At 49.7% G+C, this 18,218-nt stretch overlaps 1 pseudogene; it reads left to right on the forward strand.

The window, feature by feature from the left end:
• Positions 1-17,389: 17,389 nt before the first annotated feature.
• Positions 17,390-17,504, forward strand: LOC118579032 (annotated as a pseudogene).
• Positions 17,505-18,218: the final 714 nt, after the last annotated feature.

Consider the following 18,218-nt stretch of genomic DNA (forward strand, 5'->3'; position numbering starts at 1 on the left):
TGTAGATTCTGTGGGGTGAGTGAATTTAGTCTCCAGCGTCTTGGGTCAGGGGTCGGTTTGTGAAAAAATGAGCCAGGACTGCCATCACCATATTATAAGCCTACAGATATGGCCAGGATTAGGTCAAGCCAGGTCTTGATTGTGTGTTGGTGGGGGGAAGGACAGACTTGGAGATGGCTCAGACTTCATCCGTTCCTCTTAGTAAGGGCATGGGAAGGGCGCCGCCTGCTGGAGCCAGGCCTGAGATGCTGCTGTGCCGGCTGCTCAAGATGGGCAGGGTCCTCCCTGGACCCACAGGAAAGAAAATCTCACTCCGCAGAGTGTAAGGACAAGGCCCTGAGGCTGGACTGGAGTTTTCACCTGTGGGCAGTCTCCTCACACAGATAAAGGGGAGCAGGGTCACCCCAGCTAGGACTGGCTCTCTCCGCACTATTTCCTCACAAGGCCTCCCACACAGAGACTCCACCCGGGAGGGAGGGCAGGGACCAGCACATGAGTAAGTTGTATCACTGTGGGAGGGTGAGGCAGGGAAACCCCAGCCCACCTGCCCACTGCCCCCATCCCAGTTGAGGAACAGCTCCCCGGGGCAGCCTTCTGAGCCCTGGGAGCCAGCCTGGCCCAGCCCTGCACTGCCAAGCCAACAGGCCCAGACTTGCCCAGGGCTGGCAGGGCAGATCTGTCGCTTTTGTCTGACCCTAGGCAGGCGGCTGCTCATAGAGGTTTGTGGCACACATCTAGAGATGGCACACTCCAGGCCATCGGTCCCCAGAGAAGTGGCACAAGCTGGGAGGGCCAGTACAGGGGCCCAGCTGGGCATAGGCAAAGAGAAGCCTGAGGGTGGAGGCTCAGCCAGCAAGGGAGGATGGCACAGGACAAGCACCCTGTACACATCACAGCCCCGTCCTATTCAGGAGACAGGCTCTGAGACATTAAGTGCCTTGCCCAAGGCCACAAAACTAAAAGCCCAGAGATGAATAAATAATCTATACTCTTCTTCAGTAATAAGAATTAATTTTCCCCACCTTCCATTCACCACAATTATGAAGGTTTTGACAAAGCACTGGCCAATCAGCACAGAAGGTGGGAAGAAACCTGCTTTCACCAGTTCTGGGGGGCTTGCCCATTCTGGTGAGGAGGCATTCATTGGTCAGGGTGGGCTGGCCAGCTGGGCCAGGCTGGTGGATGGGGAATGAATGATGTGAAGATCAGCTGGGCTAAGCCAACACCCTCAGACCCAAGAGGACACTGCCTATGCCAGGCTCAGAAAGGGAAAGGACAGGGCTCATGTCACACAGTAAACGAAGCCCAAAGCCATTCACAGCAGTGCTATTCACTTCAGCCAGACGGGGTGGAGGGCCAGGAACACAACAGCAGAGGAGCTGACAGACATAATATGACCAAGCACATGTTAGGTGGCATTTGGCCATGACCAGAACAAGCTGCTGATTCAAAACCCCACAATGTTTATGAACTGTGAAAACAATGCTGAGCCACCCAGTGTCCGGGTCTGTTGCTTCGACAGGTATAGAACAGGAAATCTACAAAGGAGTCAAGGGTATATTGGGCGTACTAGCCTCAGGTGGTGCAATAGTGAGCAAATGCTTATGGGTCTCAGGTTTCCTTAGGGGGTTAAATATGCTGGGACCAGGGGCTGGAGAGGTGGCTCAGAGGTTAAGAGCACTGACTGCTCTTTCAGAGGTCCTGAGTTCAATTCCCAGTAACCACATGGTGGCTCCCAACCATCCGTAATGAGATCTGGTGCCCTCTTCTGGCCTTCAGTCATACATGCTGTATACATAATAAATTTTAAAAAAAAATAAAAAAAATAAAAAGACAAAAAAAAAAAATATGCTGGGACCAGACAGAAGAAGTGGTTGCACCAGAAGATGAATGGAGGTTGCTGAGGTTCAAGCTTCAAAGTGCTGTTTGGAAGCCAGTAGTGGCACATACACGCAATCTCAACCATCAAGAGGCTGAGGCAGGGACATCAGTTCAAGACCAGCCTCAACTATATGAGACCTCGTATCCAAAAGCATTGCTAATTATGTGTTAGCAGAATTTCAGGGCATTCCTTAAATTTGTATTTAATTACATTTATTTACATACCTGTGGTGCAGTATATGTGTGTACATGTGTACCATGGTGTGAGTGTAGCAGTTAGAGGACAATTTTCAGTATTGGGTTCTCACCCTACTACATGGGGTGCAAGAGCTGAACTCAGGTCATCAGACTTGGCAACAAGCATTCTTACCCACTGAGCCATTTCACGAGCTCACATCTTTTATTATTTTTTAATTAAAAAAGAGAGACCCCATGGCAGCATCTGGAACAGATGTCAGTTATGCATCTAGTTATGCACATTGCCCTAGATGGTATCCCCCGTTCCCTGGTCACCCACTGATGGCCAGAACTCAGGATAGGAATGACACTTTGAAACTCCCTGTCAGGTGGAGGACCCCAAGCACATGCTCCTCCAGGGTCCCATCTTGGATATAGTCTGGGAAGATGGCAGCAGGAGCCTTGGATTGAACTGGGGTCTGGGTATCCCAGCATAGGATATTCCAGGAGTGCCCTGCTGGTACCTCCACCTTCCACACCTCACCCCTACCTCTTGACACCCATGCTGGCTGGCCTCCTCAGTTCCAGCAATGATATTTCTGAAGATGGCAAGCCCTCTGGGAAAGCAAGGGAGAACATGGGTCCCACTTCCCCCTTGTGCCCTCATGGCCAGGACAAGCAGAGGGAGACTGAAAAGTGGCAGGTGCCGAGTGCCTGGAAACAAACCAGCAGTCAGGGAGGGGCTATCTGCCGGCACCAGACTCCCGGGAGCTCAGCAGATTTTGCAGCTCTGTCCCCACTACAAACTTGCTCAGTGCTCTTCTTTCCACACCTACTGCCTGCCAGGTCTTCCTGCATCCACACAAAAGAAGGCACATCCAACCAAAGCCTCTGTCGGGGGCTAAAGATCAAAACCTGGCCTGCTCACCATGGATACAACCCTCCCCCACTCCCATCTTGCCCCCCTCCACTGGTTCCTCTGGTCTTAATGGGGTGCGCTTGAGCCAGCTGCTGGTATTAGGCGCTACACTTCTGTTCCTTCAGCTGGGACATGCTTTTTGCCCAAGTCTGCTGTGGAATATTTTAGGATATGTTGCGTTTGTTTATGTTGTGGAACATTTGTTGTAATGAGCAAAGATGCACTTCACTCTTTTATGTTGTGTTTGTTTAACTCTGTGAAGCTGTGTTACTTTGCCTGTCTAAAACACCTGATGGTCTAATAAAGAGATGAACAGCCAATAGCAAGGCAAGAGAAAGGATGGGTGGGGCTGGCAGGCAGAGAGAATAAAAAGGAGGAAAAATCTGGGAAGAGGAGATTGAGGAGTGAGAGAAGGAGGGGGTCTCCAAGGGCCAGACACCCAGCCACACAGCAAACCATGGAGTAAGAAGTAAAGAATGATATGTAGAAATAGAGAAAGGTAAAAGCCCAGAGACAAAAGGTAGATGGAATAATTTAAGTTAAGGAGAAAGCTGGCTAGAAATAAGCCAAGCTAAGGCTGGGCATTCAAAAGAAAGAATAAGCCTCCAGCGTATTTATTTTGGAGCTGGGTGGTGGGCCCCTCAAAGAGCAAAGAACAAAGAGTAAACAAACAAACAAACAAACTACACAAGTCCACAAGTCTTTGACGGCTCCTTCCTAGCATCCAGGTCTGGACTCAGAGACCACCACAGCCTCAGGGAGACCACCTACACCATCCAGCCTTGTCTCTCTTCCCTTGTTTTCTACAAAATTCTCACAACTGCTAACCCAGTCTCATTACATTATGGCTTACAGTCTCTCTCTTCAGAGAGGGAGAGAGAGAGAGAGAGAGAGAGAGAGAGAGAGAGAGAGAGAGAGAGAGAGAGAGAGAGAGAGGAGAGAGAGACAGAGAGACAGAGAGAGACAGAGAGAGAGAGACAGAGGGGGGAGAGAGAGAGAGAGACAGAGACAGAGACAGAGAGAGAGAGAGAGAGAGAGAGAACACTCTGGGATTCTGCACCCTGAGGGCTGGGGTTTGGTGAGGGATATCCCTGGAGCTGGTCAGAACACACTGTTGGTGACTCCCTGATGGAGGGCACCAGCATGTAGTTTCAGAGCTAACACCCATTTAGCTCCCATTCACACTGCCTTCCCACTGAACCTCAAATCCTGCAAAGCTCCCTTCCTGCCCTGGCCAGCTTTGGCTCCTTCATTTTCCCATGCTCCCACCTACCACAAGTGGATGTGCAGCCAGGATACTGGGCATGCTGTCCCTTCTCATCCCAACCCAGACCTCGGTCCCGGCCTCTGCTGCCACCACTAGGAGTGTGCGATGCTGGCCACTACAGAGACAATGAAAGGGGCTTCCTGGGGCCCTGGCTTCAGGTGTGTGTGACCTCAGGGTGAGAGAGCAGGTCAGAACCTGCACAGCAGTAAGTCAACCTTAAAACTCTAAGTTAAATCCTCTCAATTAAATCTACATCCCCAATAACCTGCCGTGTGTGTGTGTGTGTGTGTGTGTGTGTGTGTGTGTGTGTGTGTGTGTGTGTACGTACATGGGAAGGCCAGGGGTCAACATGGTAGGGAGGGTCTTTCTCTATTGCTCTCCACCCTATGTTTCCTTCACTTTATTTTGTATGTGTGTTTGGGGATGCATTTTGTCTGTATGTATGTCTGTGTACCACACGTGTTCCTTGTTCCTCTTGCAGAGGCCAAAAGAGGCCAGATCCCCTGGGACTAGAGTTATGGATGGTTTGAGTCACCATAAGGGCACTGAGAATGGACCCAGGTCCTCTGGAAGTGCAGCCAGTGCTCTTAACCACCGAACCAACTCTCCAGCCCCTCCACCTTGTATTTTGCGACAGGGTCACTGGCTGAACCTGGAACACACAGATTCAACTAAACTGGCTAGCCAGCGAGCTACAGGAGTCTCCTACTTCCACAGAACTGGGATTACAGATGAATTAGGGTTAGGGTTGGTTAGGGTTACATGGGTGCTGGAAGAACTAAACTCAGGTCCTCGTGCTTGCATGGCAAGTAATTTACCAACTGAGCTATCTGTGTAGGTTCTACACTCCCTTAACTTGGAGATATGTTCACTAGAGGAACAGGAACTCAGATTTTGTAAGGATGACAAGTCATTAAAAACATTATATGTCATGATGGAAAAGAGATGGGTTTTGAGAAACTATTGTCAGAGGTTACAACAAAGTTGAAAAGTACAAATTCACTGTTGGAAGTATATATGTAAAAAAAATACAGTGTGTGTGTGTGTGCGCGGGCGTGTGCGTGTGTGCACGTGTGTGCATGCAGATGCACACCTCAAAGGTCAGAGGACAGCTTTCAGAGTTAGATTTCTCCTCCCACTATGTAGGTCCCAGAGGTAGAACTCAAACTGTCAGGATTGGTAGCAAGCACCTTCCACCACCACCACCACCACCACCACCACCACCACCACCACCACCACCACCACCACCACCCCGCCGAGCCATCTCACTGGCCTAGGAATTGTAGGTTTTTGATGAAGGCTTGAGTTTTTCTGGAGAAAGCATGCATTCTGTGATGTGATGAGAGCTACAGAAGGTCCAGGATCTTCAGAGGAAGACTTTAGGCTGAATTATACAATGCCATGATGTTTGCTGATAGCAGAAGCACCAATGGCCCTAGAGGTGCCCTGGGCTGCCTGGCCAATCATGTCGGAAGCTCTGAATCGAGGAAGGCTGTTGTATCGGTGCACATCTGTTCACAATGCAGCCAGGTCACAGCCTGTGGGCATGGCTGGGACATGGGGTACCTCTGGCCCTGTTGTAGCCCCCTCCTCCACCTCCTCAAAGCCTCAGATGAGCTCCTCTCTCTGCTGACCTGGACTTCTAGGCTTGGCAGTGCCTACACCAGTGAGCCAGGACCACTGCAAGCTGCCAAAGATGCTCTATGACAGACTCAGACCTCAGCACCTGCTACACCCCACAAACTCCCCACAAGCACTGAGAAGGGGTACATCAGCCAGGCCTGCAGTGCCCAGGACACCAGAGGAGAATAGGGTTATAGAAGGGTTCCTATATAGAATAGGAAAGCAATGCATCCAGAGAGCAAACCCTCTTTGAACCAAGCACAACACAGCTTATCACAGAGGTCTGGCAACTCTGCACTGGAGTCATGCCCCATGGGATAATTGCACATACTGGGGATAGTCCCATTGTCACAACTGGGTGATAGAGGGTCCCCTCACCCCCACAGAGAGAGCCCAGGGATGCTAACTGAAGACTCATGGAAGGACCACTGGGCTTCCTGGGTATGGCATGGGTCTTCTATCTGCAGGTCAGCAGGGAAACGCCCGAGAGGAACCCACCCTGCCTGGGACATTGCTATCGTTGTATGCCTACACGATGTCATGGTTAATGTGGTTTGTCGGTGGCTCATTTCCCATCTAGTAGTTAATTTCAGTGAACAGAGGAATGAAAGTCACAAGTGCTGGTGACAACCACAAGAGAGGCCCTCCAGAACCCATTTCAGTCACTGAGTGGCCCTTCTTCCAGAGAACATAAAATACCCTAGCACCTGTGAGATTCTAGTATGGGCAGAGGGCAGGTGTCAGGCTCAGGGACATGGTCAGGGACTATCCCTCCTGAAATGACAGTGTTTCTGGGCTGTGACACAGCCCAAAGACATAGGAAGCCAAGAACCTGACCACATTGGAGCCCTGGTGCCAGGTGCCTGTTTCTCTCAAGCTGCTTCTAGAAGGGGAGCTGCTCTCACCTAGTAGTCTGGGCAGAGACTGGGGTCCCACCTGGAGTGAGGCAGCACTTCCCTCCTCAAGGCGAGTGCGGCAACTGCCTTGGCCTGTTGGTCCTGCCCCAGCTGGAAACTGGCTGAAGCAACACCCTCCTTCAGCCTGGCATTCTGCTGCCTAGCCAGGTGGTCCTTGATATTCAGGTGGCAGCTGCCCTCTCCCCAAGCTGGGGGAGGGAAATGCTGGTGAGGAAGATGAATTTAGCCACTCCTTGCAGGGCGTGGTGTGCTGTGAAATATGAAGCAGCTGCCTTCTCTTGCCTGGGCTGAGGCCACCGGCCATGGATGGGAGTGGGGTTGGAGGAAGCCTGCTCCTCATCCCTCAGGTCACCCAGGGTTCCCTGTACTTCTCGAAGGAGACAATAGTTGGTCAAACTTCCCAGCCATGACAAGTCACCTGGCACCATGGGAACTCAGACAAGACCAAATGAAATGAATACTGCAGGATGCTGACTCGTGCCCCTCAAGACAGCATGAATTCCTCGATGTGCCGAGAATAGTATGTCCTGCATCTTATTTGACTAACCAGCAAACAGCCACAGGCTGAGTCACCCACTCAGGGCACATAATTAGGGCCTAGCTCTTGACTGCTGCACTTTATTTCACCTCCCTAGAGATGAATGTGCTTCCAGTACTCACTTCCACTTTCTCAGGGGAAGCCCCCATCCTGTTTTCAAGGCCCTGCTCACAAGCAGACATCCAGGGATTCCCCTATCCTCTGCTGACCTGCTCAGACCTTCCTTCTGCTCCTATTTCCCTACCCACATTTTGGGGTCATGTGGGACATATTGGGGGGTCTCACTCCATCATTTTCTACCCTGACACTCAGTCCTGCTAGGCACATAAGCCAGGTCCCTTCTGCTCTGTCTACACAGCCTACATCGGCCACTCTCTGGCTGTGTGAATCTGGGCAGGTGATATACTCATCCTGAGCCTCTGTGTTCTCATCTGTAAAGGGATGATTATGGATTGTCATGTCCACCCCCATGAAGTTAAGAAAGAGAATGATTGTGAAGCCACAGCTTTGGACAGGGTGATGACCCTGCACAGGGCAGATGCTGAATGCCTAGCAGAGTCACAGCGCCTTCAGTATTGGGGTCACCGTGGAAGAGAATAAGTCAGGTCCTGTTGTAAGGGAAAGGCAGGGTGAGAAACAGCATCTGTGGACAGAGACAGGTCATTGATGTGGTCTCTATGCCATCACAGCAGTTCTGGTCTCACCCGTCTTTGAAAGTTGTCTCGAGCCTGCTGAGCACGACCTTACTCATGGGACTCCTCAAAAAGTGAGTTGATTTCTATGCCATGGAAGTAGTGAGTGGGGGTAACCTGATTACCCGGGGGCAGGATGGATGATGCCTGTGGTGATGCCAAAGGCTGGATGCCAGGGAGAAGGACCAGGAAGCTGGGTCTGGACTCTCACCCTATGCCTCCCAGTTATGGTGGGTGGAAACAAGGGTGAATTGGAAGGTGGGGGCCAGAGGTATGACAGGCCTGATGGAGTGAGTTCCTCTGAAGGGACCAGGGGATGGGTGGGGCAATTCAAGGGAGCTTGCTGGTGTGACCCACCATGTACCCAGTGCAGCTGAGCAGACCTCCCCTGGCAGTGTGCAGCAGCAGCCTAGAGGAGGAACTCCAAGGGAGCATGGATGGGCAGAAGTGGTTCAGGCCAGCAAGGATGGAGTGGAAAGAGGACTGGGGTCCAGTGACTGCTGAGCACAGAGTAGGGCTCATGCTGAGGGATAGGAGAGATGGGAGCCTGCCGTCAGGGAGGGTGTCTGTCTAGACACTGTGTACAGGTGGCCAGAACAAGTCTCAGTGGGGCGAGTGCCCTCTTCATGGGAGATGTTGAAGCCTCCCCCTATGTCTCAGCTCTTCCACACACAGCCCTGCTCCCTACCAGGCTGCCAGTCACCCTTGTTCTTTCAATCTGCCCATCGAACTCATTTATACCCTGCTCACAGTGGGCAAATGGTCCCTTTACCTACTGGTCACCATCATTAGAGAGCCTGGGGTTTGGTCAGAGAGGCTCAGCTGCTAGGCATATCACATTGCTGCTGCTGAGTACAGAGGCCGAGGGAGCAAGTAGAGCTGCCAAGAACAGTGATGGGGACATGGACACCCTGACCCTCAGACCTCTGGACTGACCAGCACCAAGACCTTCAATAAATCACCAATTCAGGGGCCACCTCCTCTTCCTGTGTGTGAAGCCTAGATTCTCTAGTCCCTACATTAGGCTGTCCCACCTTCCTTGCATGAATGAGCCACGTTACCAAGGATCCAAGGTGAAAGGTAGTTCTGTGTCTGTAATTCTGCCACCTGTGGGTCTTCATGGCCCAGCTTCCATTTGGTTTTGGATATGGAAGGTGGCTTCTTGCAGGCACCCTCTGTCCCACCCACCTCTCTAAGGACTCACCCACTCCTGGAGAAAGTTCCAGGTGGCCTTTAACCTGGAAGAACTAGGTGCCAAACACATCAGAACCCTGTGCCTCAGCCCCTAGGCTGCAGGGAAGGCTCTATGCTGCCTGAAAGCAGAATCATGCTAGTCATCTGTAGGACTAGGGATGGTTCCAGAGCCTCACCTCCCACGGTCTCTGGACATCCCCTGGCTCCCTGTGTGTCATGACATCTGTTACAGGAGAAGAAGCCCATGTGTGTTCAAATATGACACAAAGAACAGACCTGACCATGTTGCTCAGTGAGTGCACCACACAAAGTTGGTGCCCAATGAACAGACCTTGGTGGCAGAGTGAATCATTTAATGTGATCAAGTGGTCCTGCAGGTCAGAGAAGGATGGGTGAACCCTCAAACCTCACCATTTGCACCCCAGGTCTAAAAGGCTCCCACAGAGGCTGAGTGGGATGGCTCAGCAGTTAAAGGCACTTGCTGCCAAGCTTGATGGCCTGAGTTCAATCTCTGGGATGTCCTCATATGCCTCCATACACATATACACACAAAATAGATATACAAAATTAAAATGACAAATATAAAGGAACTGTATCTTCATTTGATCTTCCGTTTGTTGGGAGTTCAGATTTTGGGACCCAAGGAAATGTCACTGGTCATGTGTGGCACAGCAGGACCTTGTGTCCTCTTGCTGGCCGTATTAGCTTTCTGTACTGTAGGTATGAGAGCCTCACAGCATGAGACCTATGAGGGTGACCTATAGTGAATGCTAATTGGACCAGCAATTGAAGTAACCAATCAAATCCCCAAGACAACCATGGTGATACATGCTCACAATCTCGGCACTGGGGAGACTGAGTCGGGAGGATTAGGATTCAGGGCCAGCCTGAGGTACAGTGAATTCTAGGTTAGCTTGGGCTACAGAATGAGAACCTGTCTTTAAAACTTGGAGGCAGACATCTCTCTTTCAAGCAATATTCCATCCATCTGGGATCACCTCCCAGGGTCTCTGGACATCCCCTGGCTACCTGAGTGTCATGACATCTGCTACAGGAGAAGAAGCCCATGTGGATGGTCCCAATCCTTTGAAAGGATTGATGATAAGACACAGGGTGTGGGCAATACATCCCCCCGATACTCTGCTTTCCCACCTACCCTCTCACTGATGTGTGCACACTGCCTCACAACGCACCACACAATGGAGGTGGTCATGTGTATGCACACACGTGCATACTCACACGTCCTCTGGCCTCACTGTAATAGTTTCTATGTAGGATTTTCTCTATCTCACCCTGATAGGACCCTATGTAATTTGCATTCCTAGGACATTCACCCCGTTCACAGAACAGCAGCCCAAATAGACAACAGCAGAAGAGCGTGCTGAGGCTCCTGTCCACATTCAGACCAGCCTATAGATGGCCATGTGAGTACCATGAAGCCCAGGACAGGCTCAGGCTGAAAGACACTCTGAGGGTAGGCAGTGGAGAGGTAGCTAAGGAGAACCAGTCAGTTCAGGCCAGTGGCAACATCCTGCAGGACAAACATGGCCTCAGAGGGTCCAGGTAGCTGTTTGGTGTCTCTTGGGCAGGGAATAAAGAGAAATCCAGGTGATTCAAAGGAGTGAAGGCTATGGAGATACCAGAACCACTTTTGTTCCCATCCTGACCAACTATGGGAGACTCTGTAGTCCACTCAGGACAGATGACTTTCCAAAGTGCCATACTATGACGCCTTGTCTCATCAGAACCACAGACAGTGCCTTCTCAGATTGCCTTGGCCACCAGCTTGCCTATGGGGCACTGCTCACAGAGTGCCTTACTTCTGGGCTACCAGGTGAGAGTTAGTAAGGGCTTTTGTATCTTGCTGGCACCTTGAGGCTGTTGTCCTGTGAAGGAAGGGGACAGCAAGAGAACCCTGAAGCCAGAGCTGGGAGTCAAACAGAACCCCTGCCTACCTTGGCTGAACCTGGGCCCTGGGTGGGTCGGTAGACTTGGGTAGAGGTGCTGGAGGCCCGTGATTTGCAGGCAGGCAGTGGCAGGGCAGTGGCAGCAGCGTCCCAGTTGCCTAGGTGATGACATTGGAGATACGGAAGCTGGGAGGCCTGTGTGGCCAGCTCTAAGCCAGTGGGTGGAGCCTGGCTGGGAGCCCTGGGTCTGGGGACCAGCTAGTAGGCTTACAGGTACTGTGCATGCTTATGTTCTTGACCCTTACTGATGGCAACCAACCTGAGGACAGACTCCCATTACCTGGAAAACAAGCTCAGGAGGTGAAAATCACAGGGGATAGTTTCTGCAATGTCTGCTCCCCTGTTGATGGTCCCAAGCACATAAACTAAGCCAGAAGATGGTACAGTGCACCTACTCACACTTGGGTACCATCTCTCTCCTTGCTTTTCATCCTCCCCTGAACAGTTCAAAATAAGTTCTGTGAACCCTGACATCTCAATAACATACCTCCATGTGCTGGCAGTGGCTAAGAACCTGTCCTTTTAAATGTTAGGCACCATGCCTTTGTCCTGTTCACACACACACCAAATACTGTTCACACTTACACCAAGTTCCAGTTGGTGTGGACCCAGGATGATGAGCAGCCAGAGTGCTAAATTCAGAATTTCTGCCTCGTGTTCTTAATCACTAGTCAAAGGACTTTGAAGGTCTTCCTACTACACTCCTATTGTGATACACTTTATACTGGTAAACTATTGTGTGCTGCTGAAGTTTTGCCAAAATTAGACTCTGGGAATAGGGAGGTTCCCTTGTTTCCCCCAAACCCTTTGTCCTGATTCTGAGAGGACCGGGTGGCCAAGCCAGGGCCCTAACAGGCTCCCCTAGCAGCCCTGGCATGGACCAGGACTTAGTTTCAGTTCACTTGAATGGGCTGGAGCTGAGCAAGCAATTCTCAGGAAAACCACAACTTAGGGGCAACCAATCAGCAGGTGCCCCCCAGCCTCCTGAAGGCTCAGCAGGCGTCCCCAAAGCCCTTCTGCTGGCTCAGGGGATGCCCCCAAGACTTCTGCTAAAGATAGATTTCCCTGCCCTCTCATCAACAAGCCCCTAGACACTAGACCACCACCACCACCAATGGGCCCTAACCATTACAGCCTCCCACCAATCAGCTCCCAGACTAATCTTTCCTCCACCAATCAGCACCACATTAATCCCTCCTCCCTGGAATTCTCCTAATTCTGCGGAAAGGAGCTTACAATTCCCCCCACACACACACACTTTGGGGTTGCTATTTGCCACCCCAATTGTTGGAAACAATAAATGCTCTTGCTAAATTGCATATGTGACTGCTGGTTTTTCTTGGGGGCTTCTCATGGACCCTAACAATACAGGCTGGCCACCTGACTCTATAACAAGGAAAAACAGCACACAGCTAAGAGCATCAAAAATACTGCTTTTGCTGGCAGTGTGGTGGCACACGTCTTTAATCCCAGCACTTGGGAGCCGGAGGCAGGTGGATCTGTGACTTTGAGGCCAGGCTGTTCTACATGGCAAGTTCCACACCATCCAGGGCTGCATAGTGAGACCCTGTCTCTAGAAAGCAAACCATTTCCAACAGGAGTTACTGTTGCTCATCTTGTGAAATAAAAATAAAGCATCAAGTCAGAAGCTCACAACATCCAGCAGGGATATCTGGAGTAGACTGATTGGTAGGACAAAGGTAGCATCCTCAAATTGGGGGTTTACAAACATCCAGCAGAAACTGATTGGGGAAGATGAGGCAGTCATAGTTCCTGAGCTTTCAGTGAATGTGTTTCCAGGCCTGAGCATCCCAGCTTCCCACTCCACTGAAGGCAGTTTTAAGATTAATATATTTCAATTATGAACACGCATGTGTTGGTATGTGCATGTGGGTGTAGTTGCCTTTGAGGCCTTTCTTTTTTTATTTTATTTTTTTTATTTTTCTTTCTTCCTTTCGTATTTTTTCTCCTTTTTTATTTATTATATTTGTGTTTTAATTTTACACATCAGCCATAGGTTCCCCTGTCCTCTCCCCTCCCGCCCCCGCCCCCACCTTCCCCTAGCCCCTCCCCTCCATTCCCATCTCCTCCAGGGCCAAGACTCCCTTGGGGATTCAATTCAACCTGGTGGATTCAGTACAGGCAGGTCCAGTCCCCTCCTTCCAGGCTGAGCAAAGTGTCCCTGTGTAAGCCCAAGGTTCCAAACAGCTAGCTCATGCACTAAGGACAGGTCCCGGTCCCACAGCCTGGGTGCCTCCCAAACAGTTCAAGCTATTCAATTGTCTCACTTATCCAGAAGGCCTGATCCAGTTGGGGGCTCCACAGCTTTTGGTTCATAATTCATGTGTTTCCATTAGTTTGGCTATTTGTCCCTGTGCTTTTCCAATCTTGGTCTCAACAATTCACACTCTTACAGTCCCTCCTCTTTCTCTACAATTGGACTCCTGGAGCTCCACGGTCAACAAGACAAAGCGACCGCCTACAGAATGGGAAAAGGTCTTCACCAACCCCACATCTGACACAGGGCTGATATCCAGAATATATAAAGAACTCAAGAAATTAGACATCAAAATGCCCAACAGTCCAATTAAGAAATGGGCTATAGAACTAAACAGAGAATTCTCAACAAAGGAAGCTCAAATGGCTGAAAGACATTTAAGAAATTGCTCAACATCCCTAATTATCTGGGAAATGCAAATCAAAATGACTCTGAGATACCACCTTACACCTGTCAGAATGGCTAAGATCAAAAACACAGAAGACAGCTTATGCTGGAGAGGATGTGGAGCAAGGGGAACTCTCCTCCACTGCTGGTGGGAATGCAAGCTTGTACAGCCACTTTGGAAATCAATATGGTGCTTCCTTAGAAAATTGGGAATCCATCTCCCCTAAGACCCAGCTGTAGCACTCTTGGGTATATACCCAAGGAATGCTCAATCATACCACAAGGGCATTTGCTCAGCTATGTTCATATCAGCATTGTTTGTAATAGCCAGAACCTGGAAACAACCTAGATGCCCTTTCGTATTTCTTATAGTTAACTACATTGACATTGCAAACTGCCTCCTAAATTTCTGTGCGTATTCCTGCAGCCTCAAGTAGAGATGTTTCACCTCTCAGCAAACAATGGGAAATGCAGAGATTCACCTGCCCAAGGTGCAGAAAAGTGACAGATGAGGACCCAATCCTAAACAAGTCACCTGTATCACACCCTGTAAGGCCCAGGGAACACTGTTCTGGGGCGGGCAGGGGAATGAGACCCAAAATTGACTCAACTACTATAATCATTAACTTACCTCAACTGCACTTACCACCACAGGCCCACACAAGACCAGCCCGATCAGCAATCAGTCAAGGAAGGGAGAGGGCCTCAAGGGGCTCAGCTCTTTACCTCTGAACTATGGCTATTGGTGGGTTCTGGAATATGGGGAACCACTGTCTTTGGTTGTGTACACTGTGCTGAGCCCAATGTGCTCCAGCAGATAGCTCTTAACTCACAGCCATACAGTCGGCCCAGATATTCATGACTGGTCACAAAACTAAACAAGGCAACATGAAGGGTGGACAGGTGAAAGTAGTTAATACCCAAGGCATACACTTGTGAAATTCTAAAATTAAAATTATAAAAATAAAAAAAATAAGAAAGCGTCCACATTGTCATAAGCTACAAAGGTAAGTGGGTGGTGATCACAGTGGATGCTGGAAGCAAGAGTTCCACAAAATGCCAGTTTGGGAAGTGTTACCTGAGATGGTGGCTCTGCCCTCCCGGCTAAACTCCAGCCATACCCAGTGGTCAAGTCTGAGCACTGTGTGACAGGTGACAGAAGCTTTGTAAGACAACAGGCCCTGGGTGGACAGACCCTGAAAGGAAAGTGGCGGCTGAAGATGTCCCATCACTGATCCTGTCTCCTGCATACCTTTCTCTGTTCAGGGACCCAAGGCCTAAGAGCTGGGGTACATCACACACACACACACACACACACACACACACACACACACACACACTCAGGTCAGGGATACTTGTGGGAGTGGCTGGTGCTTTTCTGGGTTCTCTGAGGATAGGCAGGGGACCAGAATCAATGATATATTATTATATTATATTGATGAACAATGGGTGAGTGGGAGGACAGATGGTGAGTGGGGGGATGGATGGGCAGTTTGGTGGATGGGAGAGTGGGTGGCCGATCACATCTCCATTTATGTGAGAAATGACAGTTCAAGCTAGGTCCCAAGCTGTTTCCTGATCCACAGAACAGGAGACACAATGGCAGCCGGCCCCAGTGCTCGGCAGGGAATTCATCAAGGAATTCAACGAGCGTTTTTGTACACCTCTCTGAAATGAGGCCAGGGTTAAAGATCTGTTCTCATCATACTCCAGGCCCAAGGAGGGTGTCCAGATGTGGACTCTAAAGTCACCCTCTGTCATTTCCATGGACAGTGGGGAACGCTTGTGAATGAACACACAGGAGCTAGTGAGTGAAGTCAGTGGCATCAGACAGTGAGTGTCTCTTCTCACACAGGACTGGAGATCTGAGCCAAACTGGCTAAAATCAAGGTGTGGCCACATGGGCTTCCTCTATTCCACAGAGACTGCTGGAGGGACTGCCTTCCATACCTCTCAATTACTCCAGACACCCATGTCTTCCATCTTTGAAACACCTGTCTAACATGCTTCTAGCATGACACACTCTCTCTAACTCTGCGCTCGCTCTCTCTCTCTCTCTCTCTCTCTCTCTCTCTCTCTCTCTCTCTCATGGCATTGGGTTGCCTGGTTAATAATCCAGGATGATCATGCTTGTCACCATCCCTGAAGCAGGAGGGAAAGCTCTGGGGGAATTAGGATGTGGTTACCTTAGGGAGCTAGTTTCCAGACTAGCTCATAGACGTCTTTTGAGCCCTGTGCTCAGAGCCAACCCTCAGCCACTCTGAGCTTCCAATAGAGACATTCACATCACACTGAAGTGGCAACGGTCAGGGCCCCCAAAGCCCTAGTGTCAATATTTACTCATTTCTAAAGCCAAAGGCTGCCTCAAGTGGGCCCTGTATCTGCTCAGTAAGACAGGACATGCCTTCCAGAGGTCAGAGACTGCCCTGGCGATAGCCAAGGCAGGGAGTTTGGCAGATGGAGGTATAGTTAAGACTACCTGCCCTCCCAACCTGCTTGACTCTCAGAGCATCCTTCCCTTGTCTCACCTGAATCTTCAGTCCTGGCTGTCAGCTGCCCCACCCCTGCACAATGGGTCCCAAGAGCGTGTAGGAGTTAAACAGAAGACGTGACGGACATCTCACGTTGATGCTGTGCATTTGGTATGAGTGTTAGTATTTACACCTATCAATGGTGTAACTGTCATACCAATACCATGAAAAGAGTTCCTATCCCTGTTTACTGATGAGAAAGTGGAGGGATTGATTTATCTAACACATAGCTCATGACTGGGACCATGTCCACCTCACTGCCTGCATCTGTTTTCACAGACGGCTGACCTGGGTCCCCTAAGCATAATCTTGGCCAAACCTTGTGCCTTTCAGTGCATTCGATTGTGTTCTCTAAGGGAGAGTCCTCAGAGAACAGGCACTAGAAGTCACCCTGCTTGCTGAAGTTTCTAATCGTCCCTTGAGTGACAGATCCAAACAGCCACTCCTGCCCCACTACAAGACCTACTCCCACCCACCCCTGAACAATACAAAGTGTATTCTTGGAGACTTGCTTCTGTGCTCCACATGGGCTATCTTATGATGTGGTAGGCTCAGTGAACTCCATATTATTCAAGAGGCCTGCACTCTGCAGGACAGAAACCTCAGCTTCAAATTGATACCACTGAACGTCAAAGGTATTTGCCCCACAACAGGGCCTAGTATACAGCAGATACTCAACAACCAGCAAGAGATTAATGTTTTCATGGTGGTTTTGTGGGTGTATGGATGAATGGACAGGTGGATGGATGGATGGATAGATGGATGGATGGATGGATGGATGGATGGATACATAGACAGATGGGAAGGATACATGGACAGGTAGATGGGTAAGTAAATGAAGTCATAAGTGAAATGCTTTTTTTTTTAATTTTTTTTTTTTTTTACCATATCCACAATCCTGTTCTGAATTTAGAAATTCAGTAACCTCATACACCAAAGGCTTGTCCCCACTCTAGTAAAGCTGGCTGGGGAGTGTTTTTATCAGCCCCTTAGTAGAATTATAATACATGGTTCAAGTATCACCTGCATTGGTGTTGAACTGGTGGACTTGAAGAGAGGTGGTAAAAATCAGTTCTCTTTTGCAACCCAGAACTTACTGTTCAGTATGAGTTTTGATCCACACAATAACCATGGTAATCAAGACAGTGCAAAGTGATGATATGATAAGATTAATCCCAATAATAAAGACTTGATAATTTTAAAAATATACATGGCTCAAGAACTGGGCTATTTGTCTAAATGAATATTCTCTGGAAACTGTTAACTCTTGCACAGTCTAAGTGCCAGCCAGGACTTGGGAGTGAGGCTAGTAGCCCAGAGTTAATCCAGACTATAAAGTATCACTGTGGCCAGGGGACAAGGGCAGGACACATCTGTTCTGCAAGGCTCTTCAGATGCCCTACAAGCCCTACAGAAACCTGACACCTTGCTGGCACACCAGGAGAAGCCATGGATAGCACTCACCCTGTCCCTTTGAAGAGATATGTCCCCTTACCTGATGAGAGCAGGGCTTGGAAAGTTCAGCCCACCATTCAGAAGTGGGATGTTCCTACCATAACTTTTATCACCTTCTGACACAATTTTCTTCATAAAATTCCTTAGGTAGCCCACACATAAGTTTGGCTCAAGAATTAAAAAGCACACATAGGGCCAAAGGGAAACAGAATGAGGGGATGGGGAGTTGACTCGGCAGTCACGAGCACATATTGCACTTGGGAATTTGACTCCCAGCATCCACACCAGGCAGCTCGCAATGGCCTGTAACTCCAAAGAGATCCAAGGTTTCTGACCTTCTCAGGCACCTACTCACAAGCACATACCCATACATACACACATGCACACAATTT

Source organism: Onychomys torridus, chromosome 2 (genome assembly GCF_903995425.1).
Source record: "Onychomys torridus chromosome 2, mOncTor1.1, whole genome shotgun sequence".
Lineage (NCBI taxonomy): Eukaryota > Metazoa > Chordata > Mammalia > Rodentia > Cricetidae > Onychomys > Onychomys torridus.